Source organism: Macrobrachium nipponense, chromosome 18, assembly GCF_015104395.2.
Source record: "Macrobrachium nipponense isolate FS-2020 chromosome 18, ASM1510439v2, whole genome shotgun sequence".
Taxonomy (NCBI): domain Eukaryota; kingdom Metazoa; phylum Arthropoda; class Malacostraca; order Decapoda; family Palaemonidae; genus Macrobrachium; species Macrobrachium nipponense.
Window position 1 is genome coordinate 41,201,482 of NC_087211.1, and position 13,905 is coordinate 41,215,386.

At 37.5% G+C, this 13,905-nt stretch overlaps 1 long non-coding RNA gene and 1 other non-coding gene across 2 annotated transcripts in view; one reads left to right on the forward strand and one right to left on the reverse strand.

The window, feature by feature from the left end:
- Positions 1–9,913: 9,913 nt before the first annotated feature.
- Positions 9,914–13,905, reverse strand: part of LOC135196748 (uncharacterized) — a 475,624-nt gene continuing 471,632 nt past the window's right edge. The window contains exon 4 of the long non-coding RNA XR_010310452.1: positions 9,914–10,741. This is a non-coding gene — a long non-coding RNA (uncharacterized LOC135196748). The remainder of the gene's footprint in view (positions 10,742–13,905) is intronic.
- Positions 13,099–13,170, forward strand: Trnaq-cug (transfer RNA glutamine (anticodon CUG)). Its single transcript has one exon. It is a non-coding gene; the product is annotated as a tRNA-Gln (tRNA).

Genomic DNA, 13,905 nt, shown 5'->3' on the forward strand with positions numbered 1-13,905 from the left:
TTAGAATAAGCGCACTATGATAGTAACGAAACCTTTACTCATAACTCATCAGATTAACAGGACATACCTCGAAAATCAACTTAACGGGGTTCGTCATGAAGTGACGTCATGGCAACGATCCGTTGACTAGGTTTCATTCCCCGGGAAGACAAGCCTCTTTCCGTTTAAAACGTTAATTTTAACCGAAATATTTCGATAAAGCTTCTTCGCCATTGTTAAAATTAAAATTTCTGTACAAACGAACAACGCCTGGCCATACTAACGAACAAAAAAGCTCTAAAAATGACAAGGAAACAAAGTCAGAAATGAGTCTCTTCCTTTCACCTGTAGATTCAGAGGAATGCGCTGTAGCAATCGCCGAGAGGTTTGTGGTGCCGTTCAGTCATTTTTGACAGGTTTCTCCAAGACTCCACGTGATCGCTATTCGTTTGTTTGTGCGCTGCTGCCTCGGCATAGACCTTCACATGAATTATGCAAAAGATACTGCATATCATTCCGTTTGACGGCGGTTCAACGTAAGAAAACAAATGCAAACACGCCACCAACTTTCATCTTTGTTATTTGGCCAGACTGACTCCAGAGGTCCACAGCAGTCCTCTTACTTTGTTTCACACTTTACCATTCCTATGAGTCGCCCTTAGGAAAAAGGACCGTGGTAGCATAAGGCCAGTTTAATCTAAACAAACAACCAAATTGTAAACGAAAGAAAAAAAAAGGTATAAGACGAAGAGCGTAATAGTCAAACGAAGAGGGACTAAAGAACAATAAATACTTCGATCCAAATAAAGTCCTTGGATGTACAAGGAAGAAAAACATATTTATATAAAACAACCAAACTTGTAATTTGCTTCGCTTCTTAAAACTGCTATTTGTGTTTGCCTTAGCATGTGCGTGGGTGCGTGCGTGCTTGGTGCTTTGTTCAAACTAGGAAATTCTAAGGTCATGCCTGGATGACAGCTCGGTATTTTTGCGCGCGCAAGCGCTCGCAGAAGCTTACATATCATCCAGCCCGATGGCTTTCAAGGCCTGACTGTACACACACAATCAGGCAATGAAGCGGAGATCATGAGACGATTCCATAATCTTACATATATATATATATATATATATATATATATATATATATATATATATATATAATATATAGTATGCCATTTTCCGTATTTGATTATTCTAGTGCACGCAGACACAATACACAAACTATATATATATATATATATATATATATATATATATATATATATATATATATATATATTATTATATATATATATATATATATATTATATATATATAGATATAATAGCTACAAATATCAATTGATACCAAGTTCACAAAAAGTGTATATAATTCATGAGTGCATGTGGCCGCGCCAGATTTTGTTTTAATCGTAGAATGGTCAAGTCGACTGTTTATCTCAGCATATAATTATGCCAAAGGTCACTGGTTCGAATCCTAGGAGGAGACACACATACACATATATATATATATATATATATATATATATATATATATATATATATATATATATATATATATATAATAGTATATACAGTACTTTGTGTGCATACCATTATGGAAGATGGAAAAACATACCATCATGGAAGGAGGAAAAACATACCATCATGGAAGGAGGAAAAACATACCATCATGGAAGGAGGAAAAACATACCATCATGGAAGAAGGAAAAACATACCATCATGGAAGGAGGAAAAAAGAGGAGTTTCATTTGTGCAAATATTTGAAAGTAAATGTTACCCATGAGTGTTCGAGCTTTGAAAAGTTGAATCACACAGTCTTTTAAGGAGGTGATGCAGGATAACAACTACGCTTAAATTCAGTGATATTCCTTCCCTTCTGTCTATGGCCAGCATTTAGAAACTTCCTCCTTTTAATTCATTAATCACTTCATTCCGAGCTCAGTTCCAGTCTCTTCTTTTACACAATCGCTTTCTTCTTGAGTGTTATTCAGGTCTGAGGTGCAGCTAAAGGTGCTAGGTAGACCCTCTACTGAAAGCTGCATTTAAAAATAACTCGTAATTTTCCTGAAGGAAGGTCAGATGCCATTATGAATATATACTTATACGCATATGTGTGTATATATACACACACACAACATATATATAAAAGTTTGTATTTGTTCATTTTCTCTATAGAATGCTTACTATCCTGAATGTGAGTGGAAGATAAAAGTGGAAAATTAAAAAAATTAAAATGAAAAAGTGAAAGTTCCTCAACCAACAGCCTCATCGAACCCCATGAAACGAGAAGGACTGAAAGCATGAGAAACACTGAGGTCTCGGGAAGGCTTAACAGGTGGATAGAATGTTTACCTACAAGAGTATGGAGACTGCCTGGATGAAGAGGGTGCACTTAACATAAATGTATGTACACCTCGTTATTCGGAGTAAATGGGCATACATCAACACCTTCGTTTACTATATACAGTATATACAGACATATATATATATATATATATATATATATATATATATATATATATATATATATACATATATCTATATCTATATTTGTGTGATATAATATATATCAGTATTTTTATATGTATATATGTATAAACACACACACAAGCGACGCCCTCTGCGTATCCTGGGTATCGAATCCTGGCTTTTAACACAAGGGATGATTTGCACATACACACACACACACACATATATATATATATATATATATATATATATATATATATATATATATATATATATATATATATATATATATATATATATGTGTGTGTGTGTGTGTGTGTGTGTAAGTATTATATATCACATTCAAGATATTAAGCCTTCAATACATTAAAATTAACACTATCCATAAATAAATAAATATATATATATATACATATATTTATGTGTGTGTACGTATGTATGCGTGTGTCTGTCATCATTAACGTCTGATCTCTTGCATTTTTCCCGTTCCAAGCGTTCTATAAAAATCTCAAATGACGTCCTTGGCATACCTTTCCAGAACGTAGTTTCAAGCAATCCAAATATACGATAATTCTTTTGATATTTCTTACGGTAATGACCACAATTTGCAAGGTACGGGGGGGTGGGGGGGAGGGGGGAAGGGTGTCTAGGTCGAATGAAGGGGGTGGGGGGAGGGGAGGGGGGAAGGGTGTCTAGGTCGATGTGGGGGTGGGGGGAGGGGGGGGGGATTGAAAAGTCGAGGAGGAGGAGGAGGAGAAGAGGATGAGTGTGGATGGTGGAGGGTTGAAGGCTATCTAGCGCCGTGTCGGAGCACTTGAATGTGTCAAGATAATTTATCGACCGATGCTAAATTTGTTTAATATGTTGGTTTTTTAAAACACATTGGTAAATATACATTCATATTTGCCCAACAAAACACATATGCATATACATATACAGACCTGAGTTCGCGCGCGCGTACGCCTACACACACAAACAGTAATATATATATATATATTATATATATATATATATATATATATATATATATAAATTACTAACATATATAATTACATACAACAAATTTATTCCTGTTATATCTATATTAATATAAAATTATATATATATATATATATATATATATATATCTATTATATTAGATATTAGAGAGAGAGAGAGAGAGAGAGAGAGAGAGAGAGAGAGAGAGAGAGAGAGAGAGAGAGAAACTTAACTTTTATTCAGTTACATTCCACAGTCTACTACATTCTTAGAAAGGGGCCAGCGGTGAAAGAGGGCAACACTGAGCTGGGCAACTAACTATACGAATCCACGTGGAGCGCATTAAGCAGTAGACTACTGGCTGTTGCGTAGAAGAAAAAGAAAAATATGAGAATTGACTGTCGCTATTACTGTAGCATCAGCTCTCTCTCTCTCTCTCTCTCTCTCTCTCTCTCTCTCTCCGTTTTCTTACAGCTTTGAATTGTCTGATAATAATCCGACCTACAATATACAGCTTCAAATGTTAATTAAATGGGAAATCACATACATTAAAAATGAAAAAAAATGATACAAAATAATTACACTGAACGCCAGTAATTCCTGAGGCAAAGACGTCAATTTAAGTTTTCTGTCGGTAAAATCTACTTCCGCTGTTCGATTAATAAAACATTTAATCATAAAAGTAAAATGAGTTCACCCATTGATTAGTATCGTCCCACATCTTATCAACAGACTTCTACGGCTCAACGGTGGGATTTTATGGCTTATTAATAAAATATGACAGTATATCCAGAGGGACATGGAACTAACGTGATCCTATACTGATCAACAGAATAATTCTACTTCCCACGAATAATTCTGCTATTAACAGAATACCGCGATCTGGATAAAGTAATATCATAGCAAAAAAAAAAAAAAACAACAGCCTTTAAATGGTTAGCAGAATTCTCTGATTGCATATTGAGAAAATATCTTTTAATAGAAGTCTATTATTGTTTTACAGAATCCTATGAATGATAACAGAATACTAAAGACTATAGTAAACACATTTCTCTGAAAGATATAAGCTGATTAAGTAGAATTTTACGATTGTTGAATAGAGCCACATGACTGAATAAGGTATGGACATCAATAAATTAATTAACAGAATCATATGATATAGTAGACGCACATCAACCGTGCATTTGATGTCTAGGCCAGTCCCTTGCGACGCTCTTGATTGGAACAGCACAGGGCTGAAAACTCTCAGTCTCTCTCGAGAGTTCACATGGGTAGGATCTATGTTCCACCTCTCCTGAGGGATACGTCTTTCGAAAGTATCCCTCACGAGAAGTGGAACATACATCCTGCCTAAGTGAACTCTCGAAAGAGAGAGTTTGCAGCCCTGTGATTGGCTTATCAACATCCAGTCAGGAGCATCGTAAGGGACTGGCCTAGACATCAAATGCACGGTTGTTGTGAATCTACTATAGTAAGAGCATCCATGAAATGAATAATACAAACGAATTAGTGAAAGACAAAATAAGGTCAACTAATTCGTTTGTATCAGCGCAAAAGAATAGCAAAAAAAATAATTAATTAAATAAAAAAAATAAATAAAATGTGGGCAAAGAAAAAATAAAACAAAAAAAAAATATTACGAAACCAAAGTTTTCATGAACTTGCTTGCTCCTGTTGATTCTCTTGCTGCCAGTTATTCTTATATATATGTCAAGACGTTTTTTTTAAGGATTTCGTTTTTGTTTTGTCTGTTATTTTCTACCCAGATACGGTATCCATTTTTCGTTTCTCAAGTCTCTTAACTGGAATAACCTTCAAGGGTTTCATTATTCTATTTCTTTCCATTTGGTTATATCCAGGTTTTCTATCTCCTGCATTTACCCAATTTTCCTCTTCTCCTTTTGCCAAATTTTTGCTCTTCCTCTTTTTACTCAATTTTTCTCTTATCTTTTTAACCAATTTTCTCTCTTCTCTTTTTACCTGATTTTCCCTCTTTCGCTTTAACCAAATTTGTCTGTTTTCTCCTTTTTACCCAGTTTTCCTCTCTCCCTTTTACACATCTTTCCCACCTGTTACCCAATTCTGCATTTTCCCCTTTTCCTTCCTCTAAAATGTTTGTATTCACGCAAATTCCCAATTTCCTCCTTTACTTCAATTTTCCCAGTTTTCTTTTTCATCTTCTCCCAGTTTGTCCGCCATTTACCTTCAATCACACATGGTTAATTTTCTCTCTCTTTTCCCCGTCATTCTCCTTCCAATGGACGCATGTTTGTCGCTCCTTCATTTTGTTAGTTTTCCCGTATTATCAGACCTTCCTCTTCAACATCCTTCGAATTCCTCTTTGTTTCATTCATTATGTTACCGAGTTTAATTCATGTTTCAGTATTCACAATGCACTAAAGTTGGTAAAACTATGAATGTAATGTTTGTTAAAATCTGGATCGGCTACTTCAGTAGATAATAACATAAAGCCATTTTAAAAGTCGAACACACGTATAAATACACGAGACAGTTCAAGAAATACTGAAACAACAATGGAATGTGAAGTACATCAGTTTTACAAAGCGAATACTTCCATATGCGCATGTGAGCTCAGGATGTTTGCAAACAAATGCACCGGAGATTTGGCAACCAAGCACCCACTGTGATGTTCTCTATGCATTTTCACATATGGTCGATATTATTCAAGCTCTTGAGTGCGATTTGTAACATCACCTACTGTAAAAATATATAACCCACTGGACTTTTTAATCTATACCGACGCTAAATAAAAAGAAAAAAAAATATTCATCTCTCTTCAACGCTCTCCAAGGGCCTGGGTCAAAGAACTATCTTTAAAAGTTCAGCTTACCTCTCGTTGGGTAAATATCATCAACAATGAAAAAATTGAATACGCTGCTTAATAAACTAAATAGCTGATGCACACACGTGCGCAAATGATTCTATCTCTCTCTCTCGCATTACTTTTTTTTTCTTTTTTTTTGAAGGGGGGGGGGGTTATCTGGCTCCCCTCTCCCAGTCCATCCAGGCCTACAGACATTAATGTAACCTGCCACAAGTTTTTGTATTTGAATTTGTGCTTGTCACTCGCCCTGTCTCTGTTTGTCTACTTCTGCTCCATACTCTCTCTCTCTCTCTCTCTCTCTCTCTCTCTCTCTCTCTCTCTCTCTCTCTCTCTCTCTCTCTGTGACCCCATTCAGATACAACATTTAGTCTTGATTTGGCCGATGCTAGGCGTGGCTCAGACCTGGAGTGAAAGATCGCTAAGTCCTATGTTAAAACAATTACCCGGTTTGTCATTTCTATTAGTACTTAAAAAAGGTGTTCAAGTTTAATTAAAGTCACTTTATTTTATCAAGCAGCTCATTGGCATTTTCTTGATGATGCTTCATTGTCTTATATTCACATTGGTGATTATATCTACGAGTTGTTCTACCAGATTTATACCACCGTTGTTACACAGGAAAAGTAAATATACAGCAACGTTGTGTGTTTTATTATCAATAATGCTGTTATTGGTGAACAATCCGGAAAAGCGACCAAGAAGCAAAACACGCCACCAAAGAACATAACAGGAGAGACCTCGACAGAGGGCGAGCCCATGCACGGTCACGAGGCTGCATGAGCAGACTCGGAAGCAGAAAGACCCAGCGACAGAGAGGCGGCCCTCAGCTGTCTGGCTTTTAATCAAGCAAGCAAGCAAGCAAGCTAGCACCCTTTACATCGCGCGCGCAGGCTCGCGAGCGCTCGGAAAAGTGCATTTTCACGTACCCCGCTCACCTCGTCCAATCCTATCCACTCATAACAGCCCTCGCCTGAAATACGACGACAGCGCCCAGCCAATTACACAGCTTGACGAAGTGTTGCCGCTTTCACCTTTACATTGACAAGCACGTGAGGCGTCTGTGAGCGTCTTTAATCATCTGGAGTGATCAAACAAGTACAAAATATTTATCTCTTAAAATGTGACGGTAATATTCATGTGACCTCCAGTCCCTCATAAAGACGCACCGTTACAAATAGATGCAACCATTTAACACACGTACACAAAGGGAAGCACGCACGCACACAGAGGCGCACACTTGCACATATTCAACAGACGCAAGACTGCACGCATATACACATGAGAGGAAACAACTTCACACGCACATGGAGAAGCACACAGACATACAAACAACATACACGCATACAAGAGAAGCAAAATTGCACGCATAGAAATAACGGCGCGTTCACTAACAACAGATTCACCCTTACACGGAAATGAACGCACACAAAAACCGCACAATGCCCATAACGCACACAAGCGAAAAGACACCAAGCGGCATGTATATACATACACATGTATTCACACCCCCAAAGCATACAGGGATGTGCATAGATAAACGAATGCAAGGGCGTTCACTTCCCCACAGAAAAAGTAGGAAAAAAAAAAAAAACTCCACCAGCTATTCACATTTATACACGTAGCCATTACTTACAAGTTTTATTCTCCCCCCGACCTCATGCGATGTGCTCAGTCCGGTGTTAGCGGGGTAGATGACTGGTGAGTTGGAAGGGGTTTACATGACCTAGGGAGTGGCAGCTGCATGTACTACAAATTGTAGCTTTGCACAAATTGTTGGCAAGCACAGAATTACCTGCATGCAAACACACACACACTATTATGTATACATATATATAACATATATATTTATAGTATATAAATTGTGTTCTTTTATATATTTTAGTCATGTAATAATATCTTTTGTAGGAAACACCGACACGATATAATTTTCATAAATTCTTTGGGTTGGTCTTTACCTTTTTATGACAAAAAAATAAAAACTGCCATTGCAAATGGCTCATCAAGGCTGTTGACCGACATGGCCCAAGTTAATTAATCACCCGTATTCCATGTCCAGTTTTTCTGGGCAGAAGTCGCTTCATAATGGAAAATCACATTCATCCTCAGTTTTCATGGCAGGCGAGTAAAGGAGGTCACTTGAAATAAAAGAACAACAAACAAAAAAGTTGGGATACGGACGCTAGTCCACTTTATGAGCGTGATTATCACGGCATGAAAAGTCGGACGGCAAAACCTTGAGTGTGCGAGTTGAAAAAAAGAACGTATGAAGGAACCGTCCTCCCTCCTGTCGTTGTCGATTGTAAGGCCTTATGACACCACAAGCACTCGCTCTTGCAAGAGCCAGTCCCTCGCTTTAATTGTTTTCGTTTTATAGTTTCCTGCTTTAAAACTAACTCTCTCTCTCTCTAAAAGCTTTAGCCTTTTCCTTGTCAGTCATAAAAACGTAACACAAAGGAGGAGGGGTGGGGGCGGGGAAGGGGGGGGGGGAGGGAGGGGGAATGAGAAGGCAAACAAGGAAATAATTTCACAAATAACCAGAACCTTGAAAGGTTAGCAGGTTGAGTTACCATAAAGTGTTGCGCTTTGATTGGCTGTCGAACGCAGTTGCCATGCAATACTAGAACGCTCGCCTTAATATTCTTTCCTATTTCGTGATTCCGAAGCTTTCGAGCGAACCTCGCATCATTTAAAAAAAAAAAATAAAATACTGCATGTGAAAACTAGCGAGTTAGAGTTATGATGAGGAGCAATTATGTTGTTGAATATAATTATATATATATATCTATATATTATATATTATTATATATATATATATATATAATATATATGTGTGTGTGTGTGTGTGTGTGTGTGTGTGTGTGTAGAAAGGCAGAATTTCTATTCTAAAGCATGAACGCAGAAATTGCTTCGCCCCATCCCTCGGTAAGAAAACGACCTTTAGTTTTCCGTTATGATTATTCTATCATTACTGCTTTCATCCTCTCAGAGCGCGCATAATTGTTTGCAGAAACACAACGCACAACACACACACAACAGGTAGTACCGCGATTAACAGCCACCAAATGTATCTAATTAAGACAAATTGTGTCAGTCTTGAATATCATTCAGTCGCTGTTGATCTCCAGATTCCAGCCAACTTCGCTTAACCAGTTTGGCAACATCGGTCTGCTGCCCCCCCCCCCCCCCACAACCCTCCACTCCCTCCCAAATCCATCAAATAAATGAACCCCCTCAATTCAAGAAGATCAGTTATTTAGCTCTGAACAGCACGTAGTCAGGTAAAATATATGTCCCCTCGCCTTTTGCATGAACAGTTTTACATAGTGATGGGGAGGGGAGGGAAAGAGGGACGTGGGGGGTTGGATGAGGGGGGGGGGTGGGCGTTTGGCTAAGGTGCGGGTGGGGGGTATTATGAAGAGGTTGTTAGGGAACATGACCAGGAATTTCAAATTATATTTTGATCATACTTCAACTGCAGCAACTTTCAAACGCAGTGAACCGGTCGGTTTCTCTCCGGGTTGTTCCTTTGCAACCAGTTCCGAATAGCGATCGAAGGCATACATAGACATCAATTCAAGTTAGTACTAGTCAATGTTTGCAGTTATTTCCATACGAGAGTGTATATATCACTTTAGCCGGCTGGTTTCTTATGAAAAGTTTAGTCGATTCTAACAATATTAATATAGCTCTGCGTCTCGAAAATATCACAATCTGTTTTATTAATGAACTGCTTCGTCTAGGACAACCCAGTTTTCATCCAATGTGGTCATACTATCCGCTTGATAATGATCAACTGGGTGATACGGTCGCCCTCATTATTTTTGTCATTTCGAAAATCATGATGCCTGGTTGAGCCAAGAGCCCTATTAGTCGTGATGGGAAGCACCCCGGGCTCTGAAACCAGCCATCCCAAAGAGTCCACGTGGGAAATAACTTATTGGCAAAGTTAACCATAATGACAACTATTAGACACAGGCACAGTTGCGTTCCGAGGATGAAACCTACACAGGTGTGAGCGCCAAAATACGAAATGAAGGATGGCGTGGCTCGCCTCCAAAAGTCCAAATGAATCAAACTCGTACTAGCTGCTGCGCAGGGGCAAAGGGATCTCGAACATGCATGCAGGCAGGCTCTTTGTATTATGATTCCTTGAAGTTTGTTCCTTTGTTACTTGCACGTTTTTATTTTTCAATTTTTTTTTTCAGACAACACTCATCTCGTTTCTGAAAGCTTTCAGCGTCTTGCAATTTCCCTTCTCTTAAAACTAGGCTGCATACAAAAATGTTAACCTTCTATTATGCAGAATATATCGACAAAGCATGAAAGTGCAATGCCTAAGACGTGCACTTTTCCTGCTCTCTCTAAGTGCATTCACGCAAAAATGATCAAACTTTGAACTAAGAAAGACTTACCTTTCTTTAGTTCGAGTCGCCTTCCTCCCACCGAAAGCAGACACAAGAGGACGTTTCTAAAATGAGGAGAAGAAAGGGCATTAGCTTCTAGGAACAAAGAAGAAAGCAAGAAATTCTTGATACAGAAACTGGAAGAATATGAAGCGAGGGAACTGACGGTGGGGAATGTACTTCCCTAATATTAAATTTCAAGAATTATTAGTGTACCGCAATTAATTTTTTTGATTGACGAGACGGAGATGGTCATGGCACCAAGCGACGTCCCTAATGATTGTTACAAAACCGACTTACTGATTGATGTACGTAGTTTGGCGACGCAGAGTATGGTCATATACCACGAAAAGTTACGTAACATTCTGTGACCTGTTCAGAACAGTTAAGTGTTGTAATGTTTTCCAACAAATCGTTGCTTAAACGCTTATAAATGAACGTTGCTAGTTTCTCCAGTACAAAAATGTCCACAATTTAAGCAGAACAGTTATGTTGATTCAAGTTTCATTTAATCAAATATTTTACTTAGAACTTCAGGTTTTTCTTTTTTTTTTTTACTTCCCGTTAACATAACTTTCATATCTATTTACAATGTTATAACCCTGAACAAAACGGCCTTCATTTTTAGTAAGGTGTTCTCGTTGAATATAATATTATTCTCGTTGAATACAATATTATTATCTTGAGTAACATTCTTCTTTACAGTGTTTAATTCTATTCATGTTTCCCCGGCCCCATGGCGTTACATAGAGTATCTCATTGGAATCTGAATAATTAAAACTGGGTTCAAATTTTGATTTCTGTTCATCAAATGTTGCCAACGGTTCGTGACAATTCTCCGGGTGGCGCAATTTCGAAAGAAAATAAAGGAAATTAAGTGTTCTTTCCCCCCACCCTCCAGTCAGAATTCGAAAAATCAGGGAAATGAAAGGAGTGGTGGATTTAAAAATGACCTCAACTATACATGAATCTTTCACGTATGTATACATTTCACTTAAAGTGGACGTAATAATCACCTTTCAATTTACTAAGTGGACGCAATATACACCTTTTCATTTTTGGTTTCTTGAAGGGCACGTTCCTACCTATTGAATTGAAAATACGGGAAGATTGGACAATCCATTAACCAGATAATGGCTATCAGATGAAAAATTGCCCTTTACTGCCAGACAACTGGTATATAACACTCATGACTACCCAACTTCAGTCATTCTCCCAAGTTCGGGAGCCCTCAGAACAATGCGGCTGCTGGCCAAGTGGCCCAGTTTTGGGGGCGAGTGTGACTGCTTTCCAACTTCTGGGATGAGGATGGTAATTAAACCTCTCCAAATTTAGCGAGAGGGTGTTCTTCATAAATCAGGCGGTTGAGAAAGATGGCATTCCTCGTAATGGAACCTATCTCCTCTCGCCACATGGAACAATTTCCGGAATGTCAATTCCAGGACTCTCTCTCTCTCTCTCTCTCTCTCTCTCTCTCTCTCTCTCTCTCTCTCTCTCTCTCTCAATATATTCAATATATAAATATTTAATATATATATTAAATTGTATTCCACACAAGAAAATGGAAATGGTTTATCTCAGAAAATGGCCAACAGTTTCGTCCTCCAATGGACCTCTTCTTGGAACGTTTATTAAGGAAAGAGCTCTTTCTTTAACAAACGCTACAAACAAGAGGTCCATTGGAATACGATACTTGACAATTTTCTGAGATAAACCATTTTAATTTTCCCATGTGGAATACAATTGAATTACTATATCTTCGTGCCTAAGTGCCTAAGATGATTACCAGTACTATATATATATATATATATATATATATATATATATATATATATATATATATATATATATAAATAAATATATATATATATATATATATATATATATATATATATATATATATATATATGTGTGTGTGTGTGTGTGTGTGTGTGTGTGTGTGTTTGTGTGTTTATGGAAAAGGACAGTGACTTCTGGAGATATAAAAAGAAAAATAAATAAAACGTTCACGTAGATATAAAACTGGTAAATGGAGTGACCTCACTTGAGAAAGTAATAAGGTAAGAGCTAAAAATAACTAACCTTTATTGAAAAGGCGGTGGCTTTGAACGTATTTCTATTGTTGGCACTGGAACATAGTCACTATTTCTAACCGTCCACAACCATCATCATTATTAATTCTCAATGGACGGATTAGCCTCTGGTAAACTGATCTTCCACCGTCCTTTGGTCTGAGTAAAATGCTTTTCCACTGTCCCTGATATAGTGTAAACTGATCTTCCACTGTCCCTGATATAGTGTAAACTGATCTTTCACCGTTCTTTAATGAAAGGAAAATGGACATTCCACTACCCTTTGGCCCATTATTGAGCATTTTTTCTATCCTTAGTATTTAGAGCCAAGGATATTCATTTCCCTTATAGGTCCCATGGTGTAATGGTTAGCACTTTGGACTCTGAATCCAACAATCCGAGTTCGAGTCTCGGTGGGACCTCGTTTGGCAGAATCCTTTAGTACCTTTGCAGAGAATTGCTGTTGCCAGTGAAGCTTTATCAAGACAGTAACTACCGTCTTAGACTACGACGAACATGTGGCCCTTTTGAAAGCAAAGGAAATTTTTTTTTTTATCTTGTTTTAGGGACTATATATATATATATATATATATATATATATATATATATATATATATATATATATATATATAACATATACAATCATGCTTAAAATTACAATCAAAATATAAAAGAGTTATATGAGAGAGAAAAAAAATAAATATGTAGAAAACCATTACCATTTGGACGAAGCGCATAAACAAAGAATTCCAGACCGGGGTAAACTCACGTCAAGTAAAGAGTTGTTGAGGTAGTTTGGTTAATCAATCTTGGTACTAGTAATTTAATAAAAAGTGATTCAAAGGTAGGAAGCGAAGAATTCGGAACTTTGGAAAGTATTATAAAACTTTTATAATCAATTGCTGTTATATACCTTTTGGCGCGTTCTCGAATATTTGAGAACTCTGGATCAGATAGTTTGACTCCAGTTCTATAATTTAACCCCCTATGACAATCAATTCGCACTTCCAGTAGACGGCGTGAGGCGCCCACGCATCTCCCCTGACTACATCGGGGGCAAGAAAATAAGTAGACGATGCTTGATATCATAACAAGGCTAATGTTGTCTTTGTACTGGAATAAAGATTTAATTAATGGCAGGTGCATACTATTGAATT